A 22,530-nucleotide genomic window follows, 5' to 3' on the forward strand; every position below is an offset into this window, starting at 1 on the left:
GATTAGCGCTCGGATTTTAGGCACGTAGAAACCGCGACTCGCGTGTATAATATGACGACGTTTACGACCACCGACCGTCGTTTCGAGAGATAATGAAATTAACTCTATCGCCGGCAAATATATAAATTTCAAGTAAAAGATGAACGACGATGCGTGAGTAACCGATACACGTATATAGCTACGAGATTTGCGTGAAACACACATACTATGTATATGTATGTATTTCAATTTCGACTAAGAGATAACGTTGTATACTTATTGGGTATGTATGTTTTTTAATTACTGGATACAGTGCGGAGCTCGGAAAGTTTCAAGACTCTGATGTGCCCGTGTTCGTGTATAATATTACGTATCCATTGTACACAACGTCGAATATATTTCCAATACGAAGACAAATATTTTTCTCCAACGATATTTAATTGTTATTATTTACTTAGGACCAGTCACATTGCGGGATGTGTACCTACGTCTGAGCTAATCGCAATATCTCAACATACAAAAGTGGAAACATTGTAAGAGTTGTTTATTCCGCCTATATAAAGTTTCATCCTGAATCTAAAAGTCGTGAGGAAAAATTGGGGGATTGTGATTATAAAAATTTGCAGGTAATAAAGCTGCCTGTAAATTTGTCCGCAGAGAATACAAGCATTCCAATTATATGTAACCTACGTAAGCTCTCTTACTGCCGGATCAATTTTTCCCGTCGCATCACTTTGACTTTGAGGCTTGAAAACTTTGTTCAAGTTGTGTAATGATAAAGCAGCGCAAAATACGGCGAAATAAGCTAGATTTGCTTGTCGAGTGTGTGACGGCGCGTAAAAATAAGACGTAGTTCGAGTTGTAAGTTATAACCAGTTTCGCACATGATCAGCGCAGAGTTCGTGGTTGCAATAGTTTGCGGTTATAACGAGCGTAAGCTTCTGGTGCCTCATACCCGTTCTCTGGTAAAGGCTAACATCCAACTAACGGTTTTTCAATTTCACAATATCCAGTCGCAGCTGTAGACTTAATAAATTAAACAGAGCCACGTGACCCGGCGATTCCCGATTTGTAACCAATACCCAAGTTGCCCAACCTGCGGTGATCGCTGATTTACAATTATACCCAAACGACGGCGTAGTTGAGCAAGAAAAATCGGCAAGCCACCGGCAGAAGATGCGAATTTTCTCGAGACGCGCTAATATCCGCTTAGCCGTATTGCCATCTTGTTTAACGCTTGCTGCAACAACGCGGAGATTTTTTAGCCAGCTAGTTAGACGCTCGACGTTGTTTACTGTTAATTTAAACTGAAAGTTTGCATACTTCGCACGCGTCGATGATTCCGCATAATGGCATATATCCATCGGGAGGCTGATCGTCGTCCCGAGTCAAACGGAAAACGTAATTAAAATTGCGCAAAGTTGAGCATATGCAGAAAATCGCGGACGCGTTGCGACGCGCTGTTGGTACATTTGGCTTAATCGTGTTTCGCGGACTCGGTTATAAATTTTCATCGAGAACGAATGGACGAGAACCGAATCTATGTACGCGGCTGTGGTATCGATATAAAATTGAGGAAACCGTGGCAGATAACGTAGCGAAAAGCCGTGGCTAACGGGAACCAACAGCGTTCGAGGCATGAATTGGCAGCCCGAGAGAAGAGCTTAAGGCAGCCTTGCGACAAGCGCGTTGTTGACATTGCAGATAAGATAGCAGCTATTGCCGACCAATCACTGCGTCGCCGGTTCTCGCGTATACGTCACTGTTGCTAACTGTCCTTGTTTACACAGCACAAAAAAGGATTGGATGTTTGTACAATAGCCTCGCTCGTAACATGGGCCATCTACACGAAATTAACACGACACCGAGACGGAGGAGCGGAAGAGGAAGCGGAATAAGGAACGGGGAGAAAAAGACGTGGAAAAACGCGGCATCGGCGACTGACGTGAATCGGTATTGCAGCATCGCGGGTAAGTCGCCTGTTATAAGTTTCCCAGTGTGTTAGAAAAGCTGTGCTTTTTTAGAGAAGAAGACAAAAGAAGCCTAAGATTTCGACAGCTGACCCTGACCTTTTTACAAAATGTCGAGATTCATGCGCCTGTGGTATGAGTGAATTCCTTAATAGCAGTATTCCTTAAAATCACTCACTTTATTCACTCGAACATTTATTCCTGATGCAGTATCACAGAGAAGTAATAAGTATGTCGTAGAAATCAGACCACTCGATTCGTACTTCGAAACTTCCAGTTTCTTACCTATTTGCAAGTAAACAATTTCATCCCTAAGTATTCCGACTATAAAATTCCTGAAAAGTATGCGGATTAGGATTTTTTCATTTGACATCGAAGAAAAGAGGCACAAATCGTTGCATTCCCCTCTTTTATTCATCCTCTCAGTGATACCAATACACGTACCTGTACATGTTTCGAAATTTGGCAAACACCGGGAGGGATGAAAAGCTGAAAGGTCGACAGCGTGAAGAAAGCGAAGCGAGAGCCGAGAACAATATGTACGGAATGAAATAACGTAAAGCGAAAGTAATTATCGCCCTTATCATTATCGGAATTTTTTATCGCGGCTTTATCTTCGTCGACCGGGGTGTTGCGGGATTAACGGGCAAAAGAGCGAGAGAAATAGAGAGAGCGAGAGGGGAGGGGGGGGAGAAGAAGAAGAATCCGGATAAACAGCGTCGAATTAACGTTAATAACAATTGTATCTATGTACATGCGCTGATACGACGACTAGCCTCGACTTTGCAGCACTTCTGAAAGGCGATGAATAATTGTTATTTATCGACGGTTAAAAGCCACGTCCGCGTAGCGCCGTTCGTATCGTCGTCAAAAATGAACATTGATATTTAAATAGGCGGACAGTAAATTAATCCAGCTGTAAATAGCAAGCCTTAAAATATATTCTCTATCTACTGATTTCGAATTGACCTGTCACGGAATGCAAAAAATGCATGCAATTTTGCAAACGATATGAAAGATTCTTGCACTTTCTTTTCCTCGTTAATTCATTCGCGTAGATGTGTGATGATTCCAGTTTTGAGTAGTGAAACAGTAACCGTTGCACAAACACTTGACCATTCGTCTTGGCGCTATACGTCGAAACTTTGTTTTTTATAATAATCACTTGTACTTTAGCACGATTCAAATTAATTATCTAGGTTTTATTTCAACGAATATCCTAAAAGTGGTAAAACTGTTATCTCAATGTTGCCACACGTCGTCGCATGTGTTATACGATGGTTAAAAAGTTGACTCCTCAATGCTCGCTAATATTAGCTGCGAATAAAAACTTTTTCATTCCATCAATAGCTTCTTTTTTTTTCTCTCTTTTAGCAAGCGATAGGTATTTTTGGACATACGGGACAAGTTTCGGAATCCATATAACCTGTTATGCCCGTGAACAGTTTTACGTAAGGTTCTCGCCAAATTGATCAATCAGCTACATATGTTTTTCGTTAATTCTAAACTATGGATCAGATTTTGGAAAATAATGTCGTCAGTCATTTTAGACAGTTCAACAAGATAAAACTTTATTTTCAATCGATACAGAGCATTTATTTCTTCATCCGATGTGAACCAACCTTTGGTATTCGTATTAAACATAAGATTTATGCAACATTTTTCTGAATTCATACAGTTTTCCCGCAGTGCCATGGTCATTTTTTTCTCATTTAGTTTTTTTTTTGTTTTATTCTCTCCGTGCGGACAAATTTGTTTAGCTGGATGATGGGTGGTAATGGACAGGTGTGGTGGTTTCCTCGATGTGTGATTATCGTTAGGTTATAATAGGCGCAGCTAAGTGCCACTAGTACCAGTCGAACCACACAGATACAGGTGATCGTTAGGAAGTTATCGAACGACTGCAACGGTGATTATAGGCTATACATACCTACACGTACTTTATCTGCTAATGCGTTTCCTTGTCTGGACGCATGAAGCTTCGGAGACGTGTCGTCGCTATTTTAATACAGCCGACATAACGACCTTCACGGGATACCGAAAACGAAGAGAAAAAACTAGAACAAGACTAGAATATCGCCCAAGCCTTCATCCTCGTTAATTCGTTTCGTTTTAACGCTTTTACATGAATTATTTTCAATCAATAGAACGTCTTCATCTCCTCCCTTATTGGCACATGTCACGGTCTCCACACCTTTGTGCATCCGCTTATTGTACCGTATTCCGTACCAGCGAGAACCAGAAGGAACAAACTGTTTGAACACTTCTGTATCGACGAGCTGGTCGTATGATTCTTCGATATACTGGAAGTGCTTGGAAAATGTAAGTCGATGGTGAAAATAAGGGAGGATTTGGGTACGCGACGAGGATCTTGGATGGATCAAGTCGGTGACACGGTGGTGAGATGAACGCGACACTGTTTGCGGTTACTATTTGCGAAATAAAACTTGAGATGCCTGCACAGAAATATTTTTCTGAAGTTTCAATTTATCGTACGGTTAAAAGAAACATCAGATCTGCGAAAGCTCTCACAACTTTATTGGACACGGCGATGCTACGGCGGGAAAAAAAAATCTACTTGAAAATTTGCCCGAATCGGTTTTTGTAAATCGTTAGGTTGTGATTTGTAATATCTAGTTCGTTACACCTTTTCAAAAGTGTGAAAATGTCGCCGCGTCTACGTTTGTAACCGAGGTGAGGTACGGTCGTAAATCGTACGGGATCTTGAACATGCCCTGCAAACACAGCTAAGACTGGTTAATTCAAGTACAAACATATGCTCGCCTGCTTTTATTCCACTATTAGCGTCATTTCAAATTCCTCAACGATACAGAAGCTCGCTACTTCCTAAAACTCTGCTCGAACCAGTTAAACAGTCTGGTTCAAAAAATCGGTAAAAATCGACCGAAAGGCGGCGCAATTGTGATTGAAATTGAATTGGTCTTAATTGAGGCAATTGATTCCAGATTATTTGTTTTTGGATTTGATGCAGCTGAAAACTGATCGATGCGAAGCTCAATCGATAATGCAAGAGTAAAAGATCGACGGTCAAATCCGATCCGGATGTAGAATTATACCATTTGATTGTACAATATACACTCTTCATTGACCGCTAATTGTGAGGCTATTCGGAATTCAGGTGCCCTTGTAATAGTTTCCGGGGATTTTTGCGGCCGTTTACGAGTGCAAATATGGAAACACAACGAGGCGATTCCAGCTGATTCCGGTGACAAAGCTCGGTCGCTGATCACGAATTATTATCCTCGTACAACTGTGCATCATCGCTCGACGAATGACTGTCCTAACAATAAGGAATCCTAGGACTAGTCAAAGGTTCTCGCGAATATATACGTGCGTTCGCGGGTATTAGAACTGCGGAACGAAGCAGCGTCGTACGGATGACGCGGCCGGATATCCGGCTCGCGGAGCGCGTTGTATAATATTTTTACCCGATCGCGTATGTTCAAAAGAAATCGCTCGTGGTTCCGACCGACGCAAAATACACATTTGTTTGGAAATTTTTACGCGACACATTTCGAGCCTCTCGATTATACATTCGTACTAGTCGGGAGAGAATATCGCGACGGTTCGCAACCTAACCTAGTTTGGTGATTAAAAACGGGTAAATGGTCTGGAAATGAGGGTCCGAAAAACCGGTGCAAGCCAGTACGCCGATAGTTTGGTACATTGAATCGATTGCGTGTAAAAAAAGTGAAAAAAACGGAGGTTTAAAATTAAATACGGCGAATCGGGCATGGCGTATTTTCTGCTGCCGCTAGATGGCGGCGTAGATTATGCCGACCCATCATCCCCCGGGTAAAATCATTTTCGATAGGAGATACGCCAGCGGTGTGTCGAAGATAAAAAGAATACATAGAGTGTTTACCGCGACGTCGAGGGTAACACGGGGATGGAATACCTATTACCTAACTTCTTGAAAAGTTTCGTCGCCACTCCAGGGTGGTGCGGGATATCGCGGCACCTCGTAGGAAAAACGCTCCCCGCGTTCCTCGCCCTGCGCGCAGATGTTTGTGTAAATATTTACACAGCAGTAAGATGCGGTCTTACGTGCGAGCGTGTACGTATCTCGCATCCAAGCTAAAGAACGCGAAAGAAAATACAGCCGGCACGGAGCAGCCACCGTATCGTCGCGTCGTCAAGTGTTCGCCGGGCGTCTAGAAAGTGGCGGGACAAGTTGAGAGCGGGAGCCGCGTGTGCTGCCAACTTGCAGCGAAGCCGCGCACTCTCGGTATTGAAATCATGTGTTTCTTCAGTATGCTGCGGCCTCTGGTCACAGGCGGTTGCGAGCGCTTTAATAGTCAGGCTCTGCTCGTCGAGCCCGCCGGTTTACGCACGCATTTTTCGCGGTTATTCGTCGGTGACTGTGTTAAAAAGGAGACAGGTTGCCACAGCCGGTTATAGTTTCCTTGCCTACTTACACACGCGTAGAAATCACCGACGGTGTTCTCACGGTGACACATATAAATATATATACATATATATGTACATATATATATGTATATATATAACGAAAACACCGCATCCGTTCCGTCCCGTCCCATCCCATCCCCCTCCGACCCCCTCTGCCCCTCCCTTACCGTCGTATACGGTACGATACGTACCGTGTGTGCCGCGTTAACTGCAAAGTGAAGAAGTGTCTTTCTATTTACTCCGAATCGAGCGCGTCTCTTCTCTCCTCCTCTCCTTCTCCTTTCTCCCATCTCTCGTCCCCTCTCCTAGCGTGACTCACTCGGCCCGCACGCTTCGCTTCGTCTTCTTCGCTCTTCGCGATGTAACGCCGAAGAGTGTCTCTTTCTGGTTTAATATTGTTTATTTATTTTACGTTGCTTCTGTTTCTCTACCCAGTCGAACAGTTCGGTATCATTATTCCGTTGAGATTGTGAGAAGTGCGCGCTTGTACCCCCGACATTATATTCTCTCTCTTTATCTCTAATCGTCGCGCGAAGTTTTGTACAACACACCGACAGCAATACACGATCGTCGATACGGAACTTGTATAAAATACGTGTTTCACCGATGTGAGTGCGTGCCTTTTTTTTTTTTTTTAATACAGATGATTCTCAAAAGAGGAATTAAATAATAATAGAAACGAAAGAGGGAAGAGGAAAATATCGATAAAAACCTTATACATAATAATAAGAATAGTAAATAATAATAAGAATGTGGTAATTACCGAGAGTGGATAATAAAGACTGCCATGCTGGATGCAACCCCGTGCTGTTCCAGGTAAACGAGACTGTCTTGTAAACGATCTCGTCGTCTCTCGAGTATTTACACGAATATTCGTCGTTGTCCGGTAGGTACGCATAACAAGTAAAAGATCATCGATTCATCGCTTTTCTCTTTTTAAATTTTTCTCTCTACGCACCTTCTTCCAGATTCACAATCAATGTCGGCATCTCTCTCTCTCTCTCTCTCTCTCTCTCTCTATGTCTCTATGTCTCTAATTTTTATCCTCAACAATTTTTTATAATTTCAAAAGAGCGGCCGACGCTCGCTACTTATCGAAATTAAAACGACGACGATTGTAAGTAATTAGCGTGAGCAGCAGCTCTAACAGCGTGTTGTTCGTTACTCGGCGTGACTCGCCCCTCTTGGTACAGAGGTGATGTATTTATAGAACGTGTAAACAATACTGAGTACTGCCCCCGAGCAGTAATGTAATTTCTCATCGCCGGATGGACGTCTTTTAAAGGGGTGCGTTGAAGGGGTCGATTTCGAACTTGACGTACACATCTCCGATAATATCCAAGTCCGCGTATCCGAAACGCAAAAAAGGGCTGAGCAGCCCCGTTATAACTTCAATTCCGAACAAAAACACTCCGATGTACGTTTTCGTTTGAAGCAGGAATGAAGAAATTGCACGAATTGTACGAATCTGCTATTAACATGTCGAAGTTAGTAACGTTACCGTATCGATTCATCTCGAGGAAGAATTACAATTGTCCGAAGTTTAGGATATCGTAATAAAAGAAGACACGCTCAGATTTTGAAATCCAAGCTTCTTCCAACTGATTGAAAATGGGAAAACAGTCATTGTCTTTTCAACGTCTTGTTGCGATATCGTTATCAACTTCAACCTCGTCTGCTGTTGCGATTTTCTTACACGTTGTTACTTGTTTTATTACGTCATCGTCGAAATCGACCGCGACATCCCCTTAAAAACTAACGGAAAAGCAAGAAGAACCTCCCCCCTAGAGGTGAGAGAGAGAGAGGAACGACGAAAGAAAGGTGGAAAAAGCCTCCTCGACTTTTACTTATTGTTAGATTATACCTCGGCTATATTTCGAACCAAGAGGACTCGTGCTGCATTCGATGTAATACGCGTACCACTTATACGTGTAGTGTAAGCATGTATATATATATATATATATGTATATATATTTACATGTTACGCTGCCTGATCGCTGCTTCTAAGTATACCGGGTGTCCCGTCGCGATATCTAATTGACTCGAAAAATCGCTGTTAATTAAAAAATAAGATTAACCATAAGAAGTATATAGTTCAATGTAGTATGTACGTGTAATCTGTATAACGAGGATAAAGTTTACTTTTACTTGACAAACAACGTGACTCGTTTCTATTTTTTCACCATACGTTCCTTACGCTCACGTTTTTTACCGCTATTGGATACGTTTGAATTCGACCCAAGATTCGCTCTTATCTGGTATATAATCTTATATCCGACGAAATCTGAATTGTTCGTGAAATTTTTCGCGAGACTCGATATACGGTGAAGATTTGAGAAGCTATTTGAGTTTTTCTCTCTCTCTCATTTCGACACTTTTATTCTCAATTTTTATCTTACTCCGGTATGATTAATAGTTTACGACGAATGCCGTTCTCTCTTATCGCCCCGAATCGTAGGTGAAGATTTTTACTATCTTTGACACAGCTTCACGCTATCTACGAAACATTCAATCAAATCCTATACCTGATTACTTGTTTACGTGCTCAAGTTTTCGCTATATATAAATTCACATGAATTTTATGCCTCTCAGTTTCGCCAACGATAAATCGAAGCAAAATTTATGTAACTGTTGAATCATCGGTCAATTTCCTCGATGATGATTTCTGTTCGTGAAAAAGTCTGGAACGACAAATATACAAACATGTATATTCATTGTATCGTGATGAATTCCGAAAATTCAGCATCTTAAAAGTCATGCTCAAGTTGCGCAAATTAGCGTTTCCCCTTTTGTAGTTTCTCATCATCTTCGCGAATTGCGAGCACCAAAATTTTGCAAAAATTGTCTATCCAAACTGCAGAGCGACTAAAAAATCTTTCTAATATACTTTAACGTGATTTTTTCACCACCCTGTAATGCTCGCTTATACACACCGTGCTTGAGACGCGTTATCGTTGAACCACAAGTTTTTCCGTCTCCGAAGTTTTCGGTTTGTCGAAATTCTCCGTACGTATAACGCAGGATGCATCTTAATTAAGCTGCGGTGTGTTGTACGCAACCAGATAATGAGAGACCGAAGTTAGTAACGTTAATGTAATGATTCGTGTTTCGGAAAAGTGGTTATTTTATAATTTTAAGAAGCTCTGAAATGCAGAAAATTATAATCAGGCAAAAGTAATTCATGTTTTCAAAACTTGGCAACTTCTAAATTGGTAGAAAATTGCAAAATAGTGTTTTTTATCCCACCAACGTTTCGTTACGCTAACGTTACCAACTTCAGCCTCATCCTGGATATTATATAGTCATCATCGTTATCGGCTAGTCACGAATTCGGCCCGCGTCTGTCGATCATTGATAATAATATTGTACCGTGGGAAAAACTTTTCACGCAATTTACCCTGCAGGATAGATCCGAGCGGTCCGCAGCAGCAAGAAAAGGAGAAGCGCCGAAGAGGTCAAACGACCTTTTTCTACGTCGTCCTCGCGATCATGCGTCAGACGTATCGGCGTTACGCGATAAATTAAATACCAAACGAAAGACGGACTGATCGCGAAAGAAACTCTCGTGGAAAGGTTAACGAGCTATCGTTTTGCGAAATCTAATAATCTTTGACAATGTTCAACTATGTAAAAAGTCAACGGATAAATGTGAAATTACACAAAGTCGGACTTTAGTCGTCGATGGTTGAATCGCGTGAACTTGTAGAGGAAACGATATTAAAACGGAGAGATAGGAATTTTCGTGCAAAGGTGTCACAGCTGCGATTATCGTCATCCGTCCTCGTTCCTCGTCTCGAAAAGTCGGTCTGCCGAAATCGCTAATTAGAAAATATCGGCAAGCGTATTCCGCAGGTATCTCTGCGAGCAAAGAAGGGATCAACAAGTGAGATTTTCGGAGAGTCGCGGAGGAGAAGCACAAGATCGGCGGCAGGCATGCACCGCGTTCCTTCGGCGCCATTGCGTGTCCGCGTTGCATGGGCGAGGATCGTCCGGATCGTCGTAGACACGCGGAGCGAAGCCGAAGGGAAAGACGCGGGGCCAAAGTGCTGCCAGCATGTCTGCGAAGAGCGGAGCCGAGTCGAGTCGAGCCGAGGAAACAGCTTCGGACCGAACCGAACCGAACCGAACCGAACCTACCGGTCCCACTGCTGCCTGCCATGCCGCCTTTTGCCGCTCCTACAGAGTCCCAACAGACGCACACTCGCAGCTCCCTTTTCCGCTCCTTTCCTCTCCTCTCTCTGTGTCGCATGGCGGGTTTCACGAGAGAGAGACAGAGAGAGAGAGAGAGAGAGAGAGAGAGAGAGAGAGAGATAAATAAATCCACGCCGCATCTCGGCGTGCGTATAAATACTCGAAGGAGGATGACGGGGGTGAAGGGGGGGGATCAGCCCGTCTATGAAGAAGAGACCACGCGGAGAAATATTTTTATTTACAGCTAGTATAGTATACGATTCCACTTCCGCCGGCGATCGTCTTACTTTTACGTTTTATTCTTCATCTTCTTCTTCTTCTTCTTCTTTACGTGCCTTTTTGTTCGTTGTTTGTTTTTAATTCTTCAACCGTGTAGGTACTATACGGCCTTGTACTATACATTCAGGGCGTCTACTGTTCCTTAAATATCCTCAAATCCTGGAAAAAGTCTTGGAATAATTCGATTTATTTTGGAAAAGTTGACGCAGTAAATTTTTTGTTAAATAAACAATGACGTTTTTAGCAGACGACGGATCATGCAGTCCTTAGCGATTCATTCGGTATTTGAACTGCTCGAATAAAAGAAATTTTCATTCAACACCTAACCAACTTATCCTTAACTACTTTCAATCGGTTATCCCGGAAACTCCTGGATAGTCCTGGAATTTAGGAATTCTCGATTCCAATATACACCCTGTATATTATAACATACTTATATGAATCACAATATTTGTACACTGTATTCAACAACCATGTTACTATAGTCGACAGTCGCCCGCTGCATGTTAAGTTGCACTTTGCACTCTCGAACTGCAATCGCGATAGTGCAATTTCTTCTCGCAAATATATACCCTCGTTTTATCATCATCCTTCGTCCGTCTTCTCAAACCATTTTTTTTTTTGAACAAGTCGTCGATATTCTGACTCCGTAATTCTCTATTATTATCCTTATTGTTTACTGTTTGAGATTCCTTTCGTTTTTCCAGATTCTTGTCAATTTACTTTTTTTTTCTCCCATATATGCGCCGATTTTAACCACACCTATATTATTGTTCCTGCTGTGCTTATGTCACGCGTGACGGTAATGTTAATAATGTACACGTAGGCATGCAGTAGTACATATTATAGATGACACGGCAATGTGGCCACGTGGTAAACGACTCCGTGACCTAATCGATTCGTAAATACGTACGTGTGACGATAACGAATCACGAGCTAAAGTCAAGTTACCTACAATAATTGACTATCGCTCGACAAGCAGCTGACTTTAGTTCTTACCTTTTTTATCCTTTTCTCATTCTCGTCTTCTACCGCAGTACAGAACATATAGAAGAAACATGAGGCTGAAGTTGGTAACTTTGTCGTAACAAAAAATATCAGGTAAATAAATAATTATATTGCGCAATTTTAGAATGACTTTTCAAAATAAACGGTACGTATTTTGTTGATCGTTGTATATAATAAATTTCGGCAATTAGCAAAGGTGCAAAATAATGATTTTTCTTAAACAGCAACGTTATTAATTTCACCCTTGTGAATAATCTCTATGTGCAGTTTTATTGCGCGTACTCTTTTTGTGGTTGTTAGTATCGGCACGTGAAATGTTATCGTTTTTTCTATATTATTTAATTTTTTCCATTCACCGCATCTCCGTTCTTTTTATACGCGAGACGGTGAAATGATAAACGACGTCGTCCTTAGCCGCGGAATACGGGAATTCGGTCAAACGTGAGCAATCTTTATACGGTCGTCGCCGATGCGAGGATATCGCGGTATTTTAATCGTGAAAACCGGATATAGCCTCGGGAATTAAAAGAGGAGAAAAAAATATTCACTCACAATTATATACTCTGCAGATTTTTATCATTCATTCATTAACAGTTTTTAACGTTTATTGATACAAATCCCACACGTCACTAATCGCGTATCTTATCGAATTACATCGTGCCTTGCAAAAGCGGTTTAGCAAAGTTTACTCTTATTTCCGTGCACGTATTTGAAGGATATTCAAATTCTGTCGAAAATATGTTAGATTTTAATCAAAAAGAACGCTGACCGACAGGGATTTAATAATCAATTGCTTTTGACTGTATTTTAAATCGCTGCAGATTAGATTTCAGTTGTTTGAGAATTTCCATATTGAACATAGTTGTTTTAAATACACGTGTATTCATATCATACTTGATAGAGATCAAAATTATTCTTAACTACATAAATTTATACAACTTATCGTATATACAAATTCCATCGATTACATGTGGGTGAATTTTTTTAATAAGCCATTTCCAGAGGTATTTGCTTATGTAAATCGTAGATAAAACTGATTTTAATCTAAAGTGTACGAAGTTTGTTTAATGTATAATCGGTATAGTTACGGAACCTGAATAATTCGCGTATAGTAAGACACGCGTAGAGTTGGAGCAAATCTTTCATCTTCACCTCTGCTGCAATATTTCAATAAATTTTATTTAGGTACGGCATACAACCGCCGCAGCATTAATCCTCGCGATTTTACACGTATATTATTTATACGCGTTTAGAAATTCTGCGCTGATCCGTTTGCTTTTCTTTTCTTTCTTGATCCCAAATATTATCAATGCCTCCTGAATTCCGAACAGCCAGATAAATAAATCGATTCTTTTACAAAATTTCTTCTAGCATTGTATTTCTTACAATGCCGCTGTGAACTGGCTCGCGATTTATCATCCGACATGTTTGTAATAAATTATCAGGTATATATGATATGTCTTCGTAGGTGTTGAAGTACATTAACGCAATTTTTTCTTCACTCGACTTTCTTACACGTTTTATTTCCGGCTTTCGCATTATCGGCGAAAAATTTACCGAACAGATGAAATTGGCCGCACTTAATTGCGAAGGATTAACCGTAGAGGTTTTTTCGTTTCGAATGTAAAAATTTATACCGAAGAATAAAACGTGTGAACTTTGTACACGTGGTACTAATACATGCTGCAAGAATGAAATATTGTGTTCTTTAAATTCTCGAGAACGACACGTGCTCAAATATTGATCGATCGAAGCAGAAGTTTACGCCGTTTCCAGAATCGCTTTAAATTACTCAATTTTGCATAAAAACAATTTTCAGACAAAAAAGACGCGTGTGCCTTGAAAATGTCATTCGAAAAGCCGTTGACACCAAATAATCCGCCTGTAAGTCGAACGCGAAAAAGAGAGAGACTCGTAAGTAATAAGAAATCGCAAATCGCTGAGGCTTATTTTAAGCAATGAACAATAAACATTGCGTTAGATTGTTCAATTTATTAGATATCGTGGCTTTTACTCTCTTTCTGTATATTTCTCCATGCACATTTTTTCTTTCTCTCATACATACGTGTGTATTCATTTCCAAATGTTTTATCGCACATTACTTTTGAATTTTAGCTTACGTTTGAATCTCGCGGCGCCCGCCGACTCGACGTCGTCAATTTAACCGAAATTCCTAGCTGCCGAATCGTTATATTATATATACGCGAATTTTTATGGCCGATTGAATATAATTTTTTTTTTTTTTCCTTTTGCTTTCCATTCCCTTTTTTCATACCCGCGGAGATGTTACAGGATTTTTACGACAGGTACACGGTGTGTAAAAATGTAGACGCAACTATTCTTAGTATTTATAAAATTCCCGTTAAAATTCTTCATTTTATTACATTTGCGAATGTTACGTGTGCGAATCCGTCGGCGCCCCGTTATGCGTATATCTGTGGTAAACATCGCTCGTTCCGTGCTTAAGAATTTTTATTATTTAACCGGCGTATTTAACAGCTGTATAATATGTGCGTGTAAGTTGTTACATGACACTGAGAATGCAGATCGCGTTTACGAGTCCGGAACCACTTCAGACCGCTTCCTGCATCAGATTATCACTAACTGAATGTAATCTGGGTCGAAAGATATGTTTTTTCTTTATTTTCTTTTTTATTTGTACAAGCGAAGAAGAAAGTTGCGAACAAAATTCGAAGTAAGATTTATCTTTTTGCAAATCTGACCGGGAGGAGGAAACGTTAGGAGAAATAAATTTCACCACTCGTGCATGGAGTATTTAAATTCAAAATTGACGCGTGATCATTTTCTTTTCTAGTTCGATCAATTCAAAGTGAAATAATTATTGCTTCTTCTTCTTCTTTTTTTTTTTTTTTTTCTTTTAATTTTTGATTCAGCGAAGCGATTATTTTTTCGTTTCACTTTTGTAGCTGTTACGAAAGAAATTAAAAGTAACGATGATTTTCAGAAGCTTCTTCAGCAATGGTGAAAAAACGTGCTTATACAATTGTTCGAAAATCATGGAAAACGAAGAAAATAACAAATAATGACGCGGTCCTCCAAAGACATATCTACGTCTAATCGGATGATCGTATTATCGCATTATCGTAACACTACTTCCGTTTCAAGTTCAATCAAGATTGTTTATTGGTTCAGTGATCCGAGTCGTATTTATTAACTTGTATATTTGCACTCAAAATCAATAAACAAACACTTGTACGACACTGCAGTGCCGATACTCAATCGACTATATTACAACAGCTATACATACGCACTGTACGCACACACTCAAACCCAATAAAAATATACATGCCTATAATTCACTCCGTCTGTTATTCTTGACTGACTTTTTCATTCATTTTATTTTTCATCACCCTGAACCGAGACAATTGACCGTACGAGATCCGTGTAGTATAATTATACATACGCGTTACTTGCCGAATACTGACCACCCGAAAACGTTTTAAACGAATTACGATCGTCGCGGCGGAATCGATGAGTTAAAAATCTAGCCTCCCGGGGACGTAATCGAGGTTCAAATTTAATCAAACGACGATTCGATTCAACCCCGGACTACTTAAGGGCATCGGCGACGTTACGCGTATCAATAAATCTGCCAAGTGACGAGCGCTTTGTCAAGATTCCGTTCGCATCGTTCGTTCGTCCATTATGCGAATGAAATTTTGTTGTACGCTAAACGAGGAGCGATTTTTCCGGCGTATCTGTGCCGGAGGAAAAAGTGGGGAGAAAACTTGGAGTTTTTCACGTCCGTCTCTTTTCCTCCGAAAATTTTTTGCTCTCATCTGTGCTAGTTGCTTGTTTGTAAAAATTCGTCAGGCTATGAATCGTTGACGAGAATGTTTTTTTGATATTTTCAGGTGCCGGTTAGACGTTCGGGCTCCAGTTGGGAAGAAGAGTCCACTTTGGCGACGATATGCTCGCAAAGTAGCACGCCAAGTTCGACATTCTTCCTGCTGAGGCTGTCCGCACCATGTTGTGCAGGTAAATTGAACAATTTTTTACCAATAAATTTCTCTCGTGCTTAGCCTTGTAATATGGTATAACGGATAAACGGTGTGAAATCAGTATGTATACGACAACTTTGTCGAAATGTTCTTCTACCGTCGCATAATGTTTACCGATCTTTATTACCACCGATCTGCATCTCCTCGTACACACTGACACACGTATCGTTATTACGTGTATAACATCGCCTCACTTTACGGATAATATTTACCTATAATACACGGTTTTTACACGCCCGTGCAGCAGACGTAAAATTTCAAATTTTTTCCATTGCTTATCTCGCGTATTTGTTGATTTTACGTGCATCATACGACATATTATATATATATATATACATATATATATATTCTAATACTTGGAATCTTATAGACATGACTCTTGGTTTCTTATTGTTAGTTCAATATTACGTAGATCATGTCGAAAAACAAAGATAATACGATTAGGTATCGTTCAACTTGAATTTGTTTCTTCTCGTGTCATTTCTTCTAAGATTAAATTAAACTCCCTGAAGAATGAATGTACGGGTAAAAATATAGAAAAAATATACATAAAATAAAAATAAAAATAAAAAGGGGACCACAATGTCGAAGTGCTGGAGAACTGAAAATTTTTATGTATAAAGTTTAAAACTATAAAGTCCCGTGAATTCTTGTAGACAGTCGAAATATCGAGAAGTGAAAAAATATGAAGTTCAGAATGTAGAATGCAAAAATTTAGAATCGTCAGAACTCGTTTAAAAAGTACAGAATCGTGTACAGATTGTAGATTTTACCGTTCTACATTTTGACTTGTCTTGTCATACATTTTGTTTTTCTATACTTGGACTAATATATACATTTTGATGATTGTACGAATTGGATTTTCGCGTCTTTCGAAATTAAACATTTTTGTCCTTTGGTCCGTCGGCCATTCTCACTTTTTACCCCCTCCTCGTAAATATGCCGCGCGTTTATTCTTTCGCGCGAACAATACATACATACGTGTACGTATGCTTGTGCATTATACCCTCGCCCATATACGCGAGTATGTGTGTGTCGTCGGTCAGTGTAACCGCGTGCCGAACTGCGGCAGCGGCAGGAATGCAAATCGAAAAGTGCAGCAGCTGACGCGATCGTGTATATATGCATATTTATTATATACGTGTATGTAACGTAGGTATATGTGTATACATGTATACACTTATAATATCATACCGGAGAGGCGGGCAAAGCTAGAGATACCGGACACCCGTCGTATTATTGCAATATACATACGTACGGAGAAACGTACGTGCCTTTGATTGTGAGTATGATGCGAGGAGGTATGTATAAATATATAAAACACACTGTGTCGTACGCAAATAGTCCAGGAGCCGGAGATGAAAAAAAAAAAAATAAAGTAAGTTCGTAATACAATCTTCCGCGGAATTGATTTTTTTGTTTGAAAATGATTGGGGGTGTCTCTTGAACGTAAATTCAAGTTGGAGGGACCCGGGGGGTGGGGGTGGGGTTGAGCTTTATCCGCCATCTTTGAGAACACGTTTTATCAGACATCTCGTACACTGTGCATCGTACGATAAATATTCTGTCATTTTTATACAGCAATTTTTCCTGTACAGTGCACAGATTTTTATTCATAGCACGACAAACTTTTCCCCGACATGGTTATTCCTAAATAGTAGATATACAGTTAACGGTTGATGAAACAGTAAAAATGGCGAGTACGAAATTTGTCGAACATAAAATAAATATATATATATATATATATATATATATATATATATATATATATATATATATATATATATATAAGTGTATATTTATATATAATGATATGTATCAGGTATCGCAAATATGCAGCGTGCTCGTTATCACTCGCCTCGGCTATTTTAATATGTACTTATCCTTATCGCGTATGCGGAGACGCATGTGCCCCGAGTATGGAGTATGCGGAGAGGAGAAGTCGATGCAACCATCAACCTCCGCCTCTATTAATATTATGCGATTTAGAACTGTGTAACATGTAGGTATAGGTATGCGCACAAGCTTTTCAACGCAGGGTGTTGACTCCGATATTTATGTAATAATGCAACTCGCAAGTCTCGACCATTCGTTATTATTATACATTATTACATGCGTTTTATGCGTTCTTTCTCACTCGCTTGTACACGCAGATACCTTCGATCTTTGCTCCGGATCAATTATTTGTTTAAAAGAATTTTCCACCCTTCTCTTTTCAATCATAATAACGATATTGTTTTGACCCGTTAATTTAAATTGCAACGATGCAACGTATTTGCTCGGACAATAGAAAAACCTAGTATAATAATGTTTGACTTGACTGCTGGTGGGAATTATTTACATATTAGCCCTATATACGTATATATGTATATGCGTATTATACATGGAGTTGCATTATAGCAGCTGGCTGTATACATATATAAAATAGACGGCACGTTTGTGTAATGCGTGTAGTACGTATCTATTTGCCAGATACATGATACGTATGCATATACATTACACATATGCGTATTACATATGGCTGAATTACCAAAGTGTGTCAATTGTCCACAAAGTTATCCAATTAACCTGCAGCAGTCGCCGTCGGATTAATTTCAATTACTGCATTACTAAATATATATATATATATATATATACATGTATATGTATGGGTATACGTATGTATATGTAGGTACATTTATTCGTCGCGTTGGAGATTTTTCAACACTCTACGCGTACGCGTTTGAATGTTGATAATAAAGATGATAAAGAAAAATGACTGCTCTGTCCTACATACTGTATTCGGATCAGTGTCAATTTTTATTCTCCCTGTAATAACGTTCGGTATGTATTGAATATTGTGAGATACGTTGAAAGACATACCTTGAAAATATGATATCACGTCTTGCGTATATATATATAATGTTTGAAAATTCGCATTTAATACATTTTTCTTCTGTCGAATCTACGAAATTAAAAGCGATGACGTTTGTGACTAAAAAGACGTCACCGAAGGTGATATAAGCCGATGATGATGGTGATGATCGTGATGATGATGATGATAGCGTTACAGATGATTCATTACGTGCGAGCTGCGGATTTGAAAAAAAAAAAAAAACGTAGCACCGTAACAAAACTAATGGCGATGAAAGGCGAGATTTAACACATAATCGATATATATCTTACCACATCGGACCGCGAAATATTTTACAATCTTACATTGCACGTATAATCCAACAGGGAAAACAAATTTCAAATGGTTTAACGAAGTGTAAAAGCACAGGAATACACACCGCGAGCTATATTCTCTACTCGTAAAGCGATTTGCGATCGAGGATTGATCGTCCTGGCAGGTATCCAAGAATATCATCGTATATGTGTAATAAACGTGTTCATGCCTCTCCGCTTATAATATCTCGGGATAATTTTGACGCCAGTGTACTTCCTTGTATACCAATCTTGGGTCTCTGCCGTTCTCTTAGAGCCAAGCTTATGCCAGTTTATTATATCCTAAGGTTTACACGTACTTAAATTTTATTGGGCGAAAACTTTGAAACCGTGCACCGATCTCATCAAAATTTATCATGCAACGGCGATGTGATCGAATTGGACAAAAAAATGTAAAAGGTTAGGGGAAAAAGTTACGTAAAGCAAAATTGCACGGAAACATTTTTCCGTGATTATTTTTTCTTTCGACAAAATGCGTATTGTGCCTTCATTTTCTCAATTCAATCATTTGGCTTCTGCAGTTTTTTTGTTTTTTCTTATGGCAAAATTCAAGACCGTCGTTATAGTACGAACAGTTATTACGTCATTTATGAAATTCAGATTTTTGATTACTATCATGCTCTGCAAAGGATTGCGATTATTGATCTTCCTTTCTCTTTCGAGATACATACATGTGGGTGCTAAAAATTTTACCGCGTTAAATAATGAGCAATAATTGTATTGAAATTTCGCAATGGTGGGGGAAAAAAGAAAAAAAAAAAAAGAAAAAAAAAACAAGGAGAACAAATCTACTTTTCACGCACGAATCGTCTCATAAAATTTCCTCTTACGTTATACAGTATTTATACACGTATGACATAAATATACCCATGCATATGGCTATGTGTGTTAAGTGTACGCGCATGCGGTGCCATGCTGTGCAGTTTGGACTCTGATATCAACGTACAATTTCAGTATATTATATCAAAGTTTAAGCTGCAGCTGGGATGACGAGGCACTGGTAACACGGCGCTGACAATAAAGTCAATCTGTTCACGTTCACCAGCCACACACAATATTGCTCACATGAAACTTACGCGAAAACGTCGATATTATACAATAATCGTAATAACAATAACAATAACAATAACAATAATGTATCCACTTTGTTTCACGCAATAGTATTAGTTAACGAAATTTCGCAATATCTGTCATGATTCGTCATAATTATCATCATCGATGTTTCGTACATGCTTGGCTGAAATTATTATAATATACATCCGCAAAATTTTCGGCGATTATAAATGGCAAATTTTTTCGCGATTTATTGAATCTTCTGTATGTTATTATATAAATAAGTTTGGGATATTCACGATCGGTTATTTTTATTCACATTGGCTACGCACCTGAGCTTTTACTTGCAATTTGTTGATAATTTAATGACGCCGTGATGGCGCGTCGTCAATCGGACGACTGAGTTTCAGGCTTTTATCAACCAGCGGATGTACATTTATTCGGACAGCGGATTGTACATGCATATAATCGTCGCAAAGATTATTTTACGTAAATAGTACGGTGATTATTTAAAAATAGACTTCCAGGCAGTTGAGATTGGTGCAATATTAACAAAAGTTAATCACAGCCTTGAGAATCGTGACGGATATGTATTTATGTAAGAATATAATAACAAAAGCAACGTAATTTTAAAGGAAATTGACTGTTACATATTTACACACAATTGTCGGAAGTTGTTTTTTAAAATATCACGTCAAATTACTTGAACATAAATCTTTACAACCATAAGTTTAATAAATTTACATAAAAGAACAATGATAAAATTGAGGTAGTTTGTACAAATAGCGCACTCGACTGCAGTTTATTGATATATATGCCTTTACATACCGGTATACAAATTCCAAATCGATGCAAGTGAAATTGTGAAAAGTTGGCAAATTATGACGAGGACCACGTAGTCGGTCATAAACAAATAAAATAAAAAAAGTTGGGAATAATAATCGACAACAATTTCAGTAAAGTAAAACGTTAAACAATTACATAAACAAAATACGGATCAGGAGTGAAATTCAATGACAGTAAAAGCACGAGTTAAAAATGTAAAAACAGAGTTTTGAGCGGAGAGGGGGATGTCATATGTTAATAAGAATATAGACAATAAGACAATATCTACCATCGTTAGAACTCCACATCTTTGTAATGTAAAAAATTTTCGCAAAGCAAAAAATACTCGTTAATATCGTGTATAATTACAATACTTATTACTATATACGTGTATATATTGTTTATATATATGTATACGTAAAGACACGCGTGTGTCACACGATATTCACGACGCTCGTCAATAATAATTCTGTTTCCCTATAAAATGGTTTCCGCCCGCGTTGCCATCGCGTCGCAGCCGCGCTTATCTGTAAGTTTATTTGTTCTTTGTCAGAATCGTTCCAAAAATATCCCCCAACGAAATAGAAATATCGTAGGTACCTACCGTACCGAAAACCTCGGCCTGACGAATATTTCAAGCCAGTTATACGCGTATTATACCGTATAAACCTATAACCAAATTTTAATATATATATATATATATTGGGTTTAATGTCAATCGCGAAATCTTGGGAGATGAAATGAAATTTTATTGCAAGAAGATGACAGAGTCTGTGCATAAATAACGCTATGCGGTAGCAGAGATCATACATCTTATATGTATATGTATATAGATGTATACGTATGTATGCACATAATTAATGCAATACATAAGCTACTTAATTATAATATTATATTATTCAACCGGCCGGCAAACGACTATGTGGCAAAGTTAAACGATGCTGCGGCGTTATCATCTTCATTATACACGAGAAGGAGAAGATAAATTTATTCTATAAATATCACCAAGGATTAATTCGCAACGTCTCGCAATATGCCTACTTTGTCAACGGCGGCGCGTGTTGCACCGATGTCTCTCTTTGCGCGTGCGTGTGTGTGAATTTTTAAACGCGATCTACTCGAAGGGTACGCCATTATATATATATACATATACATACACACGTCTGCCTTTATATACTTAATTAATAGGTATGTATTCCGCGATATTCGACACTCGGTGAAATTTTTCATCGACAAACGTTAATTTGCGGGGGCTTTTTTTTTCTCAACCCATTGATTATGAAGCATTATTATCACCGTTATAATTATCGGTTGGAAATATTCCAATTTCGTCTTGTCCTTTTTGAATATGTTTACCGTAGCAATACTTTCGACGCGACGCTTTTTTCCTTTCAAATTTTCAATGATCATGCAATTTTTTTAATTGCAACCTATGATTTTCTATAATGATCGTAGAATTTTACAAAGTAAAATAAAACGGCTCGGAAATTTCTCTGCATTTTTTTGTTTCGTTCAATTTTTTCTTTTTTTTTTTTTTCTTCCACTTTGCCTAACGAAAAATCGAA

The 22,530-nt window shown here is 39.0% G+C and overlaps 1 protein-coding gene across 3 annotated transcripts in view; it reads left to right on the forward strand.

The window, feature by feature from the left end:
• The first annotated feature begins 6,223 nt into the window (after nucleotides 1-6,223).
• Nucleotides 6,224-22,530, forward strand: part of LOC124296965 (receptor-type guanylate cyclase Gyc76C-like) — a 57,507-nt gene continuing 41,200 nt past the window's right edge. Inside the window, exons 1-3 of one of the 3 annotated variants that reach the window (XM_046747468.1) lie at nucleotides 6,224-6,421; nucleotides 7,024-7,270; nucleotides 15,734-15,857. The gene's annotated coding sequence lies outside the window, so the exon portion shown is untranslated. The remainder of the gene's footprint in view (nucleotides 6,422-7,023; nucleotides 7,271-15,733; nucleotides 15,858-22,530) is intronic. The other 2 variants (XM_046747467.1, XM_046747470.1) reach the window with 2 other exon arrangements.

The sequence above is a fragment of the Neodiprion virginianus genome, chromosome 2 (genome assembly GCF_021901495.1).
Source record: "Neodiprion virginianus isolate iyNeoVirg1 chromosome 2, iyNeoVirg1.1, whole genome shotgun sequence".
Lineage (NCBI taxonomy): Eukaryota > Metazoa > Arthropoda > Insecta > Hymenoptera > Diprionidae > Neodiprion > Neodiprion virginianus.